We start from the raw sequence: 17,983 nt of genomic DNA, 5'->3' as shown, positions 1-17,983 counted from the left end.
TAAAGCAAGATCCATTCGGAGATCTACACAGCATAACTCCTATATCTTCTCCTGCCACTCCCTAGGGAAAGAGTAAAATTAACAATTTCATTTATTTATTACTCCTCACATGTACAGCTTACTTACTCGGTACAGAAGCACTGAAACAGTTCTATAATCTTCCCATAATTAAATTGTAAAGTTTTTTTTAAACGGTCTTCTGAATACGTTAGTAGGTTTTGAGTTTGTCCTTTCTCTTGATGGTAATTCTACCTTTAGGTATTTCCTGTTAAAATTACAGTCAGTTTTTATAATTAATTTAAGAGGAATTTTTAAAGCAATATTATTAAAATCTGGTACAGGCGATTTGGAGAGTTTTAATATAAGTTCTATTTCTATTTAAAAAAAAGAAAAATAGATGATTCGTAGTTACTTAGCTGATGGTGCATGCTGATTAAATATGTATGTGCTGATATATTTATTTGTTAAAGTAGTATTCTATAAGGTTTGGAAAGCACTGATGCACTGAAGTGAATCTGCTTCACCCAAGGGTATTAGCAAGTTGTGGTGACCTCCTGGCAGGCAGTGGATGTACCTCTGTTCATTGACACTGTGATTTTCCTTTTGTACCTCTTGAAATGATGTGAATCTAATTTTCTTTTATGTTGCTAACTTTGAAGTTCCATACTTCTTATATGCACGGTGTAAGCCAACATTTGAAGTTAATTTCTGACAGCCATGTAAGTAAGTTAGTAATTTAGTGGAACAGTGCATGAAAATTTTGCAACATGATCTGCTTATTGTACAGACAAGAAAAAATCAAACTAAAAACTGAACATATGACAGCTTCAATCACAAAGAAGTCCTGTTTCTGGAATCATTATTTTTCATATATTTCCTAAATTGCTATTAAAAGTCTCCCTAATCAGGCAGACTATTCAGGAAATCATGGGATCATCAGAGTCTTTAGCTGTCTTTCAGGAGTAGGGCCTCCCTATATGTTTAATATTAAACATTTTTAGTAAAAAGGACTTCAACTGGGGTTATGGGAGCTTAAGAATGCTCATAATGGAATGAATTGATATCCATTCAAAAATATCTAAACACTACAGAGTTAATGTCATTTAGATGAGATGGTCACTCTTTCAGGAAAGTAAAAACTGGGTGTTAGTAATTCAGTCTTTTACAATCTAAACTGAAAGTTTTAGTAACAGCATTTCTACTTTGTGGAAAATACTTGCTTAAATATTCTTGATTCATAATTCATATTTTTACTGCAGAGCGGCATCAAATAAGAGATAGATATAAAGACAGGAATGCTAGAGATAAAGACAGAAATGGAAGAATCAGGGAACACTCACCCCCAGAAGTCTCAGTTATAGTTAACACTTTTGAAGTGTGTGATTCACAAATGTTTCCTCAATAGTCCTCACAGAAACCTATGATGTATGTCCTATTACTATTTGCATTTTTTAGCTGCAAAAGTTGCCTCTCTGTAACTCTTCCCCTCCATAAACATTTGCTTCTGTACTTGCCTCTCATGGAAGATGAGTGCCAGCATCCCCCTCCCTTGCTTGAGTAGGAGTAGGGGGACGCCACGCGCGTTAATGCTCTCCGTGTCCTACAATGGGATCCGGAATTTAAATCTAAGCAACATTTTGTATCTTTGTATAAAATAAGAAAGACAGTGATATTCAAAAGATGATTAGAATCTCCCTCATCCTCAAGGAACCCTGTAAAGAAGAATAAGCACAGCTGCCACTAAGACAGACAAATCTCTTGGGAGCTCTAGACCGTTAAACAAAAACAATTGGTTTCTACATATTCCTCATTATACTACTTATTTAATTCTTTAACTTAAAAATGTTCCTGTGCTTCACAAAAGCAGTGACTGAGTTTAGGAATACATCCCCTGTTTATTTACAGTTTACATCATGGCCTTAATTGGTCCCACACCTAGCTGATTATTTTGGAACGTTTCTAACATTTCCTAACATTTCCAGGAATTCTACATTCAACTATTTTTCTGGTTAATATCTTTCTGACATTTGAGCGGAAAAACTATTAGCTTCAGCTTCATTTTCTACTTATCTTAGAAACCTGTCAGTACAATGCCAGAATGCAGTTTGCTGTATTTCCAGAGGGTCATCTTACAAAATTGGAGCATTCTAGCTCTAAAACTTAAAACTATTCTTCAAAGTGGCTGTTACCACAGATCCAGTTCTACCAGTAGAAGCTTATCACAGGATTTCCAAATACAATACTATTTTCAGTCTAAAAATAATTTAGCTTTAATAGTATTTTAATAAACCTTGCTTTATGATTATACTTTATTCATATTCACAGAACCATATATACATTTTTATTTAAGCAGGTGTCTTTAGTAACAGATGTATTTAGTTACAATTAAAAATAAATTAGAAATGTACAGCATGTAGCATTAGAAAAAATATTTCATCCTTAATTTCAGTGTATCTGAGAACAATTTCATATTCTGTTTCCTTTTTCCCTACCTTCATGTAATCAATGTCTTGTTAAATTCATATTCAAAGATATATTTTTCCAGTCCCACAACAAAATATTTTTGAGAGTAAGACCCAATATAAATGACAAAAAGAATGAAAGAGAGAATATTCCTTCAAATATAATGACCTTATCCTTCCGTTAATGTTCCCTCGAAGCACAAGCTTGAGCATAATTTTGCTGCCTGCTCCTTTTTGCAATTTCTGTCCTATTTTAATGTCAGCTGGACTTTCTCTGAAATGATCAGAGGGGCTGAGTAGCTAGCGAATGCACAGCCATGTCAGCAGTCTTCCCAGGGGACCAGTGGGAAATAGGTAGACCGGGGGGAGCACATGACACTGGTAGCACCAACCGGTGTCCCCATCCACACTTCTACAGGTAATGAAACTTACTGCCAGCCCCACAAGATCAGTCCTGGTCTAGGAGAAAGAGTGGCTTTGTATTTCTATTTATAAATAACATACTTTCACAGGTTTTAATTAGGCTATAGTTAAAACAACAACAGACAAATCAGTGAATTGCAATGTGGAATAAAGAGTAATATTTGGGAGCAGAAGAGATGTGACCTTAGGCAAATCATGTGACTTCTCTGAACTTAAATTTCTTCATCTGCACAAAATATTTATAGTAACGTCTTTTTCATAACGTTGGCAAAACAATTTGAGATAATGTACACCCCTTCATGTGGGGCCTGGCCTTGACCGAATATTAAATGAGATAGTCATTATTATCATACAACATTATATACACATACAATGTTATCCCTGTATGATATTATATACAAATATAGCAATACTGTATAAATTAGTATATAGCAGCTTGAAGAGGTGATTTAATGTATTGTATCCCCTGGTCACTTCTGTGAGCCTGTGAGTGAGGCATGACCTCCTGGTTTCCCCAGCGGCTGCAGTCCCTTTGCTTCGAAGGACTCACCTTGCCTCTGACTACCAAATGCCAGATGGGTGGCCAGATAAATTAAGGACAATGGGATTCATTCAAGGATAACTGGTTTTCAAATCCATCCCTTCCTGGCAAGCTGAAACGTGTGAGTGCGGTTTGGGGGAAGGTCATTATCTTAAGAAGAGAAGCTGAGTGTGACAAACCAGGATCAGGGCCCTCTTTGGAAGATCCAAGCTAGTATCTAAGCTTGAACTTGTTTCCTTTCATTCTAAACAGTGAAGTTTGGATATCTAAGACATGCTGTCTTTCCAGTGACTGCTGTGGGGTGAAAGAGAAAGAAGAGTTTCTATAACAACAATTTCTTCTATCCTGTGTTCTTTCACAAATGTTATTAAAGGTTACAGAAAATTATGACAATAGGAATGCTCAATTTATAGCTTTCTGAGATGAAACTACAAAATTAATGATGCAGTGTATTGCATTTGAGAAGCTTGAGCCAATAAATGGCATTAAAACATTTACAGCTAAAATATGGGGCTCTGCCAGCAGATTAAGGCTATCCAACAACCGTGTGTTTTGGAGGCAATCCTTATTTTGGTACTTTTGTTTCTAATTGCACCAGCAGTCCTAAAACAACCTCTAAGGGATATAGTTCAGAGACTCCAGGTATCAGCAGCTCTAAGAGTACATTAACTTTATGTCACAGAATATGCAAAGTAAATGTAATAATGAAATAACATGTTCCCAAGTGTGTGAAATCAAATAGTCTTTGATTTATCTAGGATACTCTAAGATGTATGCCATAGACTAATAGAAGTCCATGAAAAGAGATTTAAAATTTCCAATTCAAATTCAGACACATTAAATAACACAGGAAATGAGAATGCATTAAATTTGCAAAACATTTTGGAAAGTTTGTACCAGGTCTTTCGTCCTGAAATTTAAGTAGTTTCTAAAAAATAGAACCAACTGTTTTCTACTGCTGGTCTTTTAAAACAACTTCTAGGGAGAGCCTAAGAATTCTCAGTCAACCTGTTTCAGACCCTCTTTAGATATTTTTTTGAGTTCTGTGGTACCTATTTTCATGGTCCTTTAAACTGCTGATGAACTTTTAAGAGCTGATTGTTCACCAAAAATGTCTTTAGTTCTTATGTCTTATAATTGACTTGTATAAAATTTATTTCACAGAGCTTTTAATTTAATTTTGAAATTAAGGTTTATTCCCCCATGGAATTCTATACAATTTTTAGTATGATTTAGAAATTTGCTTCAAAGCTCCTTTGGAATCATTAGGCTTATTAGATTTGAAAGTCTTTGAAAGTCCTAGGTTTATTGAGGAAAGTATTAGAATACTACTCCAGCATTCCTGAAAGTTAGATTTGGAATGATCATGTATCTATCTAATCTCTTCTGAACTCTTCTTCCACTCAGATATAACTAGTTGGTCTGAAAAGAATCCTAGGATCCTAACCAAGCTGGCAGATCCATGTAGGTGCCCTTTGATCTGCACCTCTCTCCACATTTACTAAATATCAGCCTATTGGTTTCATAGTCCAAATGTGTTGGGATTTCTTTTTTCTGTGAGGAGTGTAGCACACTGAGAAGAATTAGGTGCTTAATATGTGTTTGTGTGGAATTTATTCACTATCCCAGTCTGCATGACCAACACTTATTTATTCAGTCTTGTCCTAAAGAGCCTCACTATTTCATGAGGTAGCCCGTCCTACATCCAAAGAGAAAATCACTTCCTACAGTGAATGAAATATACGCCAAATATTTCTATCTGGCTTCTCTCTAGTCTAAACCACACAGAATAATATCTAGTCCCTCTTCCAAATAACAGGCCCTCAAAAAATGATATAAAACTTTCCTACCCCTTCAGTCTTCACTTCTCCAAGTTCAATGTCCCTTCTTCCAAGCATTCTTTATAAGCAGAGGTTTCAGAGCCTTGAAAATCTTAGGGGATGGAGATGGTAGACCCATGTACCTGTAAACACTGATGGCTCTGCAGTAATCCAAGAGAGCAGCCCCAAGGGACAGATGGTCCTGGGAAAAGCCAAGGCTTCTGTGACCTCATTTGATGCACCTTATATGTGGTCAGCCCATAAAATGACCATCTTGCTACTGTGAAATCTTACCATTATGTTGGGGTCAGGTGCATACTTTAAATTGCCTCTATCTGCTCTTCTCTGTAGACCCTCATGATTGCATCTGCCCAGAGGAAAAATTATTCTCAGAGTTGTCTATCTGTATCTAGAAACACATGACCTGGTAGGATGATGACCAAGGGAATCAGAATCTAGTTCTGAAGGCTGTTTATTAGTTTCCTAGGGCCACTGTAATAAATTACCACAAACTGAGCAGCTTAAACAACAGAAATGTACTGTCTCACAGTTCTGAAGGCCAGAAGTCCAAAACCAAGTTGTCAGCAGGGCCGTGCTCTCCAGTCTTTAAGGAAGAATCCGTTCTCCACCTTTCTCCTGCTTCTGGTGGGTCCAGCGCTCCTTGGCTTGTAGGTGCATCACTTCACTGGCTGCCTCCATCTCCACATGACATTTTCCCCTGTGTGTCTGTCTTTGTGTCTCTTCTCTTCTATTAAGATACTTGTCCTTGTCAGGTTTGGATTAGGTGCCCGCCCTACTCCAGCACGACCTCATCTTAACTTCACTAATTACATCGGCAATGACCCCATTTCCAAATAAGGCACATTTGGAGGCTCCAGAAAGGGCTTCAATTTGTGGGGGGGGATGCTATTCAACTTGGGACAGACCATATAACTCTCTCCCAGGGCGTGTGGAGGTGCGGCCCCATACTTGATGAATAAAGTTGGAGGTTTCGCGTGCCATCCATTCCCTCACATCTCCATCACTGAACGAGGACTGGCTGCACAAAACCTGATGAGAACTCCCCCTTTTAATAACAAGGAAAAATTCTCTTCCTTTTCCCTTCATCAGGAAGGGGGTGTTCAGTTAAGAAAGGAAAGGGATCTAGGTAAGTTTGGAGTAGAGGGGATAGCAGGAGATTTTTTTTTTCCTTCGGTAATGTTGCAAACTGACAAAGAGAGGTGAGCGAATGCTTTCACGGCTCTGGGCGCTGCCCAGGATATCCCAGACTCCCAGGGGCATGCTGCCACCCACCTTCCAGAGGACCCCAGGCACCCACTCAGGGTGGCAGACTGCATTGCCTGCGCCTGTCCCTGCCCAACCAGCTGGGCAAGAGGGTCAGGCCACTCTGTACCTGAATGGGGTTTGGATCAATAAATAGGGGTTCAGCTTGTGAACCAGGACAGGTGGGACAATGTGTGGAAAAACAAGAGATGGGAGAGTGTTCAAGAGCAAAGTTTCTGTGTCAGGGTTGCTTGGGTTTGAATCCTGGCTCAGGGTTTATGATCTTGGACTGGTTACATAACTACTCTGCACCTTAATCTCCTTCCTTTGAAAAGCAAGTTGTAGATGAAAAACTGCTCATTGACCTGCAGAGAACTGCAGGAGATCATTTTGTAGGAGTGTGGGCAGCATGAGGGTAAGGGGAATAGATGATGAAATGTGAGTGAAATTGCTTTACAGATTAGCAGGTGTTACAAGTCTGTCACCTGCATCACGAGGTTGTGGAGAAAACTATATGTATGTAGTTTTGTGTTCCTTCAAAGAAAGTTAAGTGGCATCTATTAGAATTAATATGATAATTTAGTAAGGTGATTAGATGCAAAATAAACATTCAAGGATCCATTTTTTTTAGTGTGCCAGCACTCAGAAATACAATACATTGTTTTCTAGATGCTAATAGTTCCGACTTGCAGAAATATTCCATCAGAGATAAACTTCTACTGTTCCGCTTCCCTCCCCTGGAAGATAGTTTTAGTTCCTTCTTTGGATTTCCTAATTCATTTCAGAAGCGGGCGGAAGTGTTTACCTAATCAAACAGCTTTACCTTGGTAAACCAGAAGTTTACGAAGAATTGCCTGCCCTGATGTACTATTGAAAACCAGCCTCTTTCCAAGACAGACACTGCTTTCAGTTTCTAAATTGCTTTTATGTTTGCAGTTTCTTTTTATGAATCTTTCCAAATCTTAGTGTTCAGGTTTCATCCTGGGCGTCCCAGGTTCACTTGCATTTGCTACATCATTCTGGTTTTACCACTGCTCCCACCATGTGTAACTTCACCTAAAGGGATCAGACTGTCAGAAGCACTCCGAATTGCAGACAAATTCACCTCCCAGGCACATCTTGATAGTTCCGGACCAGAGGCAAGTTTGATGGATCGAATTTGCATAGTTAATCATAAAAAAATCAATTTCATAATGGAAAGAAAGGATTGACCTGCTAGTTGGAATGGACCACATGGCCTACACCCTGATTCTTGACCTTGAGGGACCAACCTAAAACCAGTCCAAAGACTCTCAGGAAACAGCACCAGAAGCAAACCCAAACATCACGTCCTCCCAGGAACCTCCCCTGATCCCCCTCTGATTTGTAGAATGGAGTCCTCTTCTGTAGGTCTTTCTGAAATCTCTCATGCTGGGTAGATTTTATTTCCTGGGTTTATCGCCTCAACTAGCCCGGGGTGGGCTGGGGCAGATGCAGGGAGAGAGTGGGGACAACTGGCCATTTCTTAATCTGTCTGCTAAGCTATGTTTGCAGTGTGTGTTTTGTCACCCCTCGCACCCCCTCTGAGGTACTCCGCAGAGGATCCACGAAGTGATTCGATCCCAGCTGGTTCCCAGTCCTAGGCCACTGGCATCGCCACTGCTCACTGGAAACTGACACGCGTCTGAATAGGAGATTCCCACCAGCTCAGCCAAGGCTTTTGAGATATGCCTCCAGAAGTCTGTATAATATGCTTTAATGTATTTAAAGGCTCAAGTGGGTCCCAAATGTGGATATTAGCCCAAGAGAAAAGTGTTCTTTTCTGTTTATGCAACAGAAGGTTTTACTTAATCTGACCAAGAAAGCATATAGTGATTTCTCAAGCTGTAATTTAAGGAGGCTCCTATATTCAGCCGACCATAATTTGTACTTTTAAAATCACCTAAAATATCACCTATTGTGGATTTGCTGATAATTAAGGTCTCATTCTCATTTTCCTTTATATGCAAATCTTTCAGGAGCACCCGTAAATGACTTTTTAGCGGTCTCTATGTGGACGTTGCAGAGAAAATAAGAATGTCACCAGTGTAATTGTTGTGTTGAATAGTCGCTATTCATGACACAATTAAAAGGCAAGTTTAAAAGGGGGTTGGAGACCAAAAAATGAGGTTTATTCAGTGGGGGAGCCTTGCCCTGACACTGCATAAAACTTAGCAGGGGCCTTCGTGGTTCCACTCACGCATGGGATCCTCAGGCATTTTGAGTCACACACACAATTCCAGTGCTTAGAATCCCTTCTTTAACAGATTGATCAAAACTCTAAACTTGATCTACCCTCAAGTATTCTCCCCTCTCCCAGCTCGGATCTGATTCAGGCTGGACGCTGGCAGTGGGACAAGGGGGTGGAGTGGCTTCACCTCTTTTCCTGCCCTGTACGTTGCCCTGGACGGTCAGGGTGGGGGAGGCAGGCTGCGAGGAGAGCAGAAGCTCCTGCTGACTCACGCGGTCCTGGTCTGGTTCTCCCCGCCCCAGACGTGACTCTCTCTTCTGGATGTTCACTTGTGATTCCTCCCTCCGCCGCCCGATTTCCTGCATTCACCTCCGCTTCCAGTGCTCAGGGTCCCGCCCCCCCCCCCCGCCGCCCCCGGAAGCCGCGTCATCCAGCAGGGAGATGACCCGGCACCAGCGCTCCCTCCCATACGGAAAACACGCTCACTCACACTGCGCGCTGGAAATTCTGGAGCCCATGCCCTTCAGTCCTGCTTCGCGGGCTCCATCAGCTTCTCAACTGTGAGGAAGACCCGGGTCTTCTCGTGTCGCCCATGACGCTGCCATGGGCGCCTTAGAGCACCCAGGGCTCTCCAGATGGCACCTCCGGCAGGGTGGGGTTGGCCCAGAGCACAGCGACAGCGCCCTTTAGAGAAATCTCGCTGTCTTCTCACTACGTGTCTCTCTTTAAAAGCCTGATCTGTCCGGTTCTGGAACTGGTCCTCCTAAAGCCCTCAGTCCCGCCGCTGCTGAAGTGCTGGCCTCACACCCCGTGTTCCCACAGTTCCCGTCTCAACCCCACACTACACTGGCTTCCGTTTACTTGAGCCAAACACACAACTGTAGGAGGCATTTTCCACTTGGTATGAAATCAGCTTTCCATTTTTATTGTCCTCCTCAAAAATCTATACTTTTCACATTGACAAGAAAAAATGTATATAGCTCAGCATAAGCTTAACCATCAATGAAGGAGGAATTGAAAAATACAGTAGACATATTTCCTTAGAAAAACTGCAAATATTATTGATATTTCTTTGCTTGCCTGCTTTCTGTATTATATTCTCATGCACATCTTGAATTAATGTTCCAAGTATAAAGAAAAAAGTAATGACGACAGTGTTGTTATGAGTAAGTTCTCTTTGGATCCTTCCAGGATTAGTTTACTTTCTTTTCCCTAAAACACAGTACTTTAATATGAGCTTTTTGTGAGCCTATTTATATCCATTTTGAGATAGCAATGAACAAAAAATGACTCTCCTTTCAATGACTTTTAGATTTTGCATACCTATTACAATCCTGCCTTTACTTCCCCCAAATGAGCCCTATATTTTTTTCTTAAAATTTATCTCTTGAGGGCTTCCCTGGTGGCGCAGTGGTTGGGAGTCCGCCTGCCGATGCAGGGGACACGGGTTCGTGCCCCGGTCCGGGAAGATCCCACATGCCGCGGAGCGGCTGGGCCCGTGAGCCATGGCCGCTGGGCCTGCGCGTCCGGAGCCTGTGCTCCGCAACGGGAGAGGCCACAGCAGTGAGAGGCCCGCGTACCGCAAAAAAAAAAAAAATTATCTCTTGAGCCTTGAAGTTATCTTTATCACAAACTAAAAAGCAAATTAATGATATAATAGTTAAAATTTAATAGCAGTAATTGGGCCATAATAACAGGATTATTGCCCAGTAATTTTCCCACTATTTCAAGCTTTGTTTTTACCTCCAAGAAAGTTGGATATTTATTTATACACATAAAGGGTTTTGAGGAGTTCGTAGGTCTTGTAACACAAATCATTGATTATTATCTGTGCTTGTGTGAGTAGGTTGATTTGTTATAAATATCATAAATAACCATCTAACCAGGTGGCTGAGACGTAGGTCTGTCTAGAAGAAGAATATGTGTTATCCGTTCCATGTTCCTTATGATCTGTGAATATAGAATGATGATATTCAGAGGGAAGCAGTGCAATATTTATATTTTTGTGATGACCAACTAAAACGTCTAAAAGTTTCTGTGAGGATTTTAAGCAACAGTGGAATGAGGGGGAAGAGCGTGATGACAAGCCTTTTAAAACCTGCTCACGTGTCCACCTTTCTTACACACCTGCTGAGCTGTCTCTGTTGCTTGCCATGGTACACTGGGCCTTCTTGATCTCCCCTTAAGGCTGGTCTCACTACCTCCAGAAAGACAAGTTCATTAGGCTAACTCCAAAGCCATAGAGAACAATGTGGTTTTTACTAGTTATTTGGAGGATGCCAAAGGGAGGACAACATAGTACATCATTCACTGATTCATTGAAAAAAAAAAAAATCGAGTGTTTACTATGTGCCAGCACAGCAAAACCTCCTAAAAATCCTTAGAAGATTGAAAGCGTGCTGCCATGCAGCTATATTCCACTTACCAAACGCATCAGACTCCTTTGCAGCCGCACCCCACGTCCCTGAATCAATGCGTACCTCCACGGGAGACCCAAGGAGCAAAGGAGGTTTCCACCCTCAGAAAAAAGCAAACTTGAGGTTCCTTATGACCATACACCCTCCCCTTCTTCTGCACTCTTTAGTAACTTGGCCCTGAGGTGAGGGCACAAATTTAGAAAAGTAAAATCCTAGATTTGATGGTAGACTTGTTGAGACTCTTCCATGGGAAGAAGAGTGCTGCTTAGACTTAATGCATTTTCTGAGCAAATGAAATAGTGAGCTATGTAATAAAGGTTCAGATTTACCACCATTACCATTATCTTCTTGTAGAAGAATGGGGGAATCAGCTTCCTTAGTCCTAGCTACATATATCCATTCCTGGGGAGATCATAAGAAGACACTCCCACTGTGGACAACCTTCAACTAATGTGATTTGTTTTGTTTTGATTTTCAGTTTTATTGAGATGTAATTGACATATAATTGTATAAGTTTAAGGTACACAAAATTGATTTGATATATGTATATATTGTGAAATAATTACCACATTAAATTTAGTTAACATCCATCATCTCATATAGTTACAAATTTGTTTTCCTTGTGATGAGAACTTTTAAGATCTATAGTGTTAGCAACTTTCAAAAACACAAGACAGTGCTGTTAACCATAGTCACCAGATATTGTTAATCAGCTGTCTCTTAGAATTTCTATGACCAATTTTTGCTGAATCTTTGCTAGGAGCTCCATTATATGTAATTTCTGATAAACCTTTGCTAAGAACTACATTATGATATGTGTATTGTGTTTATAAACTCAAGCAAAGAGCATCTGAGGTTGTCTTGAAACTACCAACCAACTAGATTTGAGAGTCCATCTAAATGCATATGACTTAAGCCATGGTGGACAATACTTCATCTGGTGCATTCTCCATCATTAGGAATGCCTGATAGGTGTAGTCTTGTTCTAATCAAATAGGCCTATGGGGTCAAACAGTAATGAGCTAGGAGCTCTAGGGTCTTTTTGAATATCTGGGTATTGTTACTTGAACATAAATTCCATGAAGACAAGAACTTTTTATCTCTGTGTCACTGCTTTATCATCAGCTCAAGAGAAGATCCTGGCCATTCTTAGCTCAATAAATATTTGCTAAGTAGTTGGATTGGGTGGATGGATGGATGGATGGATAGTGTATTCATTTACTCTTGCCACCATAACAAACCACCACAAATTTAGCTGCTTAGACAACGCCCATTTGCCTACGTCACAGTTCTGTAGATCAGAAGTCCAATGGGCTTGACTAGGTAATATGATAAAAATCTAATAAGGCTGAAATCAAGGTGTCAGCTACCCTGCATTCATTATAGAGATTCTGGAGAAGAATCTTACTTCCAGGCATAAATCAGTTCCAGGTGGGTGTAGGACTGAAATCCCCATGTCCAGGCTGGCTATCAACATTGGGTAGCTCTCAACTTTTAGAGGCTGCCCACCTTCCCTGGTTCACGGCCCCCTTCATCTTTGAAGACAGCAATGGCAGCTCAAATCCTTTTCCTACTTCTAATCTCTCTGACTCCCCCCTGCCACATCTCAGCTGCTTCTAAGGGCTCATGTGATTACATAGGGCCCACACAGATAATCTTGGATAATCTCCCTATTTTAAGACCATCTACAAAGTCTCTAACAGCAGTACAGTACCTAGACTAGTGTTTGATTGAATAACAAGAGGACAGGAATCATGGGGGACATCTTTAGAATTGTGTCTTTGGATGAAGTTACCCGAAAGTTGATGTCCAGATGGCCATGACTGGAACCTTGAAGTATATGTTCAAGAGGACACAAAATGAACCTATTTCTTAAAATCTTTGCAAAGGTAGCACAGCTCTACACTCCCATGAAAAACTCAGAGAAGACTGCGGATGTGCAAAACTTGGAATGGGTGTGACAAGACACAGAGTTTAAAGGTTTTATTGTTATCTCAGAGTTGAATCACATTATCTAAGGATTTGATGATTCATATATAAGTGGAGAATAAAGTCAAGAAGTTCAACCTGCCTTTCAAAAGATTAGCCAGTGATAAAAGAACAGCATCTGCAGCCAATTAGTCCATTAGCCAATGGTGTTCTCTCTCCTACCTTATGTTCCTTGTCACTGACAGTATATTTCATTTCCTGAGTAATTCCATCAACATACCTAAAATTCCCACAGGCCAGCAATAGAAAGAACAGGGAAGTATTGTTTTTAGAATTGCTATAGTTGCTTTACAGATGAAGAAGCTAAGAACTGGATCAAATGATTTGCCTAAGGTCATATGACAGAAATGAGTCACAGCCAAGACCTCAGAAATCAATAGATCCTACTTCCAAACCTGAGTGCCAGATACTCTGAAAATGTAAATTGCTTTGCCAGAAATAGGGGTTCTGAGGCAGTTCTGATCAACAGATTTCTTTTATTTAATGTACTGAAATAGATTGACATTTCATTGATCCACTTTAACAATTATTATATGCTGTCAGATCAAAGCAGCTGTTGCTAATCTTCCCCACAAATTCATATGCATTATAAAGCAAAAATGTTTTCATATCATCAGTTTCTATTGTGGAGTAGTGATCAATAATAGCTTGAGAAAAACTCTGAACACAGAAAACTAGCAGCAATTTCACCTGATTAAAAGCATCATCAAACATAGAGTATTAACTAACCCTCTAATGTAACTTCACTCTTTTTGCCAGAAGGAGTTCAAATATGTATTTTTAATCCAGTTGCATTCCTTCTCACAATTATTGATTAAAGCAGTATACATAGTATAATCACCTTGAGGACCAGGTCTTTCTAGAAGAAAGTTACTCCCTAGAGTACATTTCAAAAAATATGTGGAAGCACTTTATCATATTTCATTAAATCCAAGATGTAATCAAGTGTTAAAAATATTTTATATTTTATGCCTCCTTGAGAAAGAAAATGTGTTTCCAATTAAACTATGATGCACTATTAGCATCCTGAATCAGAAATGTAAAAATTTTTAAAAAGTGACTTAATTAAATACATTGAGTCTAATTCGACTTGCAAAGTGAGGCATCAGCTATCTTGAACATGAAAAATAAACTATCGTGAATGGAATGAACACCACACCCCAATCCACTCTCTTTGGGGTTTTCCTGTACCTCATCTAACCTAATCTTCACAACCAGCATATAAAGCAAGTATTAAGACCAGTCTACAAACAATGGAAGTATTTTAGTGCTTCACCCCAGGTCATTCAGAAGCAGTCAAGATTCAAAACTAAATTAGTTTGATTCAAAATGTGTTTATTTTGTTTTCTAAGAGGGTTAGAATCTCTTTTTTCCCTGCTTATGGTTTCTTGGCCAGTGTATCTACCCATTTCTTGGGAATGGACCAAGATGATAGAGGGTGAAGAGGCCATACCAAAGACTATACTTTAGAATACATGGTACTTTATAAAAGTAACATCCATCAAAAATGTATAGCTAAATTATATAACTAGAATCTGCGTGAACATGGACATGCACATGCATTTATAAAATCAAAGGAATTTTGGGGGGTACATTAATGGATGCGAAAATAGATATAGCTCAGTTTCTATACAATACTCTCTACATGATGCTGATAGTCGAGAAATTAACATTGTGAAACCAGTTATGGGCTTCAGTCTTCAATAAGCTTAATTTTTTTAATCTCAAAAAGAGCTACTTTTCAGAACAATAAATTTGAAATTATAACCCGAAACAAATAATAGAACTTTAAGTCTTCTTTATAAGGAAAGTAGAACAAAATAATGATAGCGTTATAATGAAATTAGGAAAGTAGAAAAAAATAGACATTATAAGAACAGTTTAACTGTATTTATTATTATAGACAAAGTAAAACAATTCAGTGTTCACATGACAGGTTAAGGATGTAGTTACTAAATTGTATATATAGCTGATGCCTAATACTTTTTTAAACTCATAATTTAATAAATTGTCCTTGCTTGATAAATTTGGATTGTTTTTTATTGGCTAGTGATGTTTGATGTTTATTTCAGAATTACTTGATGGGGAAAGCTAAAATAATGACTTCCATGTGATTATTACATTGATTTGGAAAAATTTTAATAAGTTATAGAGCAAGTATAAATTTAATTTGCAGAATGTTTTTGTTTTTCAAACACAATTCTTTAAGAAAAGACCACTTGTTTTAGGTGGAGCAGTTCATAGTCTCTTTATCCTAACTAATCCCATAGTCCCCCCAGTAATTCTTCCAAATAACAATAGGAATAGAGATTAAAAATTGCTCTTGCCATTTATTCTTCATTTATTTGGCCAAATCAATATTTCGATTTAAGCACAGTTGTAGATTACAGAGAACAATGTTCTCCTAATTTTGTTAATAAGTCACAGGACGAGTGTTCTTATACTGTCTATGAAGTAGTCTAAAATGTGACGTTTATCTACCCTTACCCCTGAGTTACAGAGAAGAACTTCTATGAACCTGTTTCTGAAAACTAGCCTACTTTTTCTTAGAATTTTCTGCCTACTTTTACTAGAAAATTGATTGCATTATTAAATTTCTCTTAGTTTCCCATATTTTAAAAAGAAAGCATAATTCATTCCAAATAAAACCATTCCAGGGTAATAATCATTTAGAATAAAAATGATTTTAGTATTGATATAGCTAAGTTTCTCAAATAAAAAATTTCCATGCCCAGTGCATAATCTACCAAGCATGCCTGTGTTAAACGATAGCTTTGTAATGCAATAATTTCCATTATAAAAACTTGTGAGATACAATCTAACACATTTGAAGATTTAACACCCTTAGATTGTAATTGGAAGACAAATTCTAAGTTAATTACTGTTATATTTCTTGGTTGAAAATCCTTGGCAAGTATAATATAAAATTGACTCTGAAATTATGCAATTAAAATTATTAGCATTTAGCTATTCCTTTTGAAGCTACAATGGCTTGATTTGTTTGGCTCAAAAGATGTTTTGAGCCAAAACATGGCTCAAAAGATGTTCAAAGATGTTCAAAAGATGTTCAACTAAAATCTTAAAAAAGTGCTTAAAGTTCGAAAAGTTTTAAAAAGTGGCCATTGGGCTTCCCTGGTGGCGCAGTGGTTGAGAGTCCGCCTGCCGATACAGGGGACACGGGTTCGTGGCCCGGTCCGGGAAGATCCCACATGCCGCGGAGCGGCTGGGCCCGTGAGCCATGGCCGCTGAGCCTGCGCGTCCGGAGCCTGTGCTCCACAACGGGAAAGGCCAAAACAGTGAGAGGCCTGCGTACCGCAAAAAAAAAAAAAAAAAAAAAAAGTGGCCATTGATACAGTTAAATCTATAAATGCTATGTTCAGGTGAAGTGGTTCAACACTGAGTCATTGAAAAAATGGAATGTTCTATAGAGGGTATGCTGTTTGAAGTGTTTTACACCAGGAATATAAACTTTTTTAGAATTCTGTTATCAAGGCCATGAATTAATATGCAATGTTGTGACATGATCCTGTGATCTTTGTCAAATCAATCATGGAAACTTTGAAATCTCTTCTCTTAAAAAATTGATGCATTCTTAGAATTGATTACTTGTCTAAACTATGTCTTTCATTAATATGTCTCACAGAACTGTTCTGCCAGTTATATTTTTAAAGTAGATATTCCTATTTTTAATTTTTTTAGTGAGATTATTTATTAATTTGTCTCAAGTTTTTTGTATTACTTAACTGTTAGCAATAGCTAATAGTTAGCTAATGTTTCTACGGCAATATGCCAGATACTGGGTTAAACACTTTTAATGAATCATCTCATTTAATCTACGCAAACCCAGGAGGAAGAAAGTATCCTTAATCTAATTTAAGTGATAAGGAAATGAAGGCAGAGGGATTAAGTAATTTGCACACTGTCAGTCAGTAAAAGGCACCGAGAGCATTATTCAAACGGGAAGAGGAACAAAAAGTGATAACTTCTATAGTTTTCTCCATTTCAGGAATACTCAGTATTTCAACTGCACCTAATAAGGTATCTTATTACAGCATGTTAGACAAGTCATTCCAATATATTGATTTCATCTTCCAGTGTTTAAACCAGCCATGTTCAACTAGTAACACTCTTAAACTTGCAGCTTGTTCCAAAGACTGTTTTTTCATTCTTGATACTAAATGAAAAAAAAGTAGCATTCAATACTAGTTATTTCCTATGATTTATTTTTTTAAATATCAAGTGACATTGATCTTAGACAAAAAGTAGACTCAAATTCATTATTTGTGCAATAGGATGAAATTTTTTATGTGGATATAATTTATAAAAGACTTCACCAGATATATAACATATATATAATCAAAAATTTTATATCACATATTATATATTTATTAAAGCTCTTTTATAGTAGTTAATACAGCATGCATACACTTTGCTGAATTTATAAATCCAACCTAAAGTACCACTTGGACATGATAATATGGGTAGCTTTTAAAAGTGAGAAATTTTGTTCTGAAGTGTACAGTTCTTCATGTGCAGTAGTTTGTTCTTTGTGTAGAAAGACAATTTTGCTGACAGTGTTAGTTTCTGCACAGAAGTCCTCATCGTCAGCAAGACTTAACTTGAGACGATTCAAGACAATTGCAAGAAATGCACTTTAGAAAGAAGAATTTATAAGATTTGTCCATTGAAAGATGTGAATTAATTGTATCTTGGAGTGAGGAAAAAACCCTAGCTTCACTTTTATAAGTTCGGGGAAGATGAGTTGCTAATAATGATCAAGGAGAAAGTCATTCCCTATAAATTATGGCTTGCTAGATCTTGAGCTTAAATATGCAGTTATTCTGAGAGAAAGAAAGAGA

At 38.4% G+C, this 17,983-nt stretch overlaps 1 protein-coding gene across 1 annotated transcript in view; it reads left to right on the top strand.

Annotated features, from left to right (window-relative positions):
- The window catches only part of PACRG (parkin coregulated), a 518,861-nt gene that overhangs the window by 306,357 nt on the left and 194,521 nt on the right, over nt 1-17,983 (top strand). The window lies entirely within an intron of this gene.

This window comes from Lagenorhynchus albirostris, chromosome 12, assembly GCF_949774975.1.
Source record: "Lagenorhynchus albirostris chromosome 12, mLagAlb1.1, whole genome shotgun sequence".
NCBI classification, from domain to species: Eukaryota; Metazoa; Chordata; class Mammalia; order Artiodactyla; family Delphinidae; genus Lagenorhynchus; species Lagenorhynchus albirostris.
Note: the sequence above shows the minus strand (reverse complement) of the source record. Positions and strands in the feature narration are given on the sequence as shown.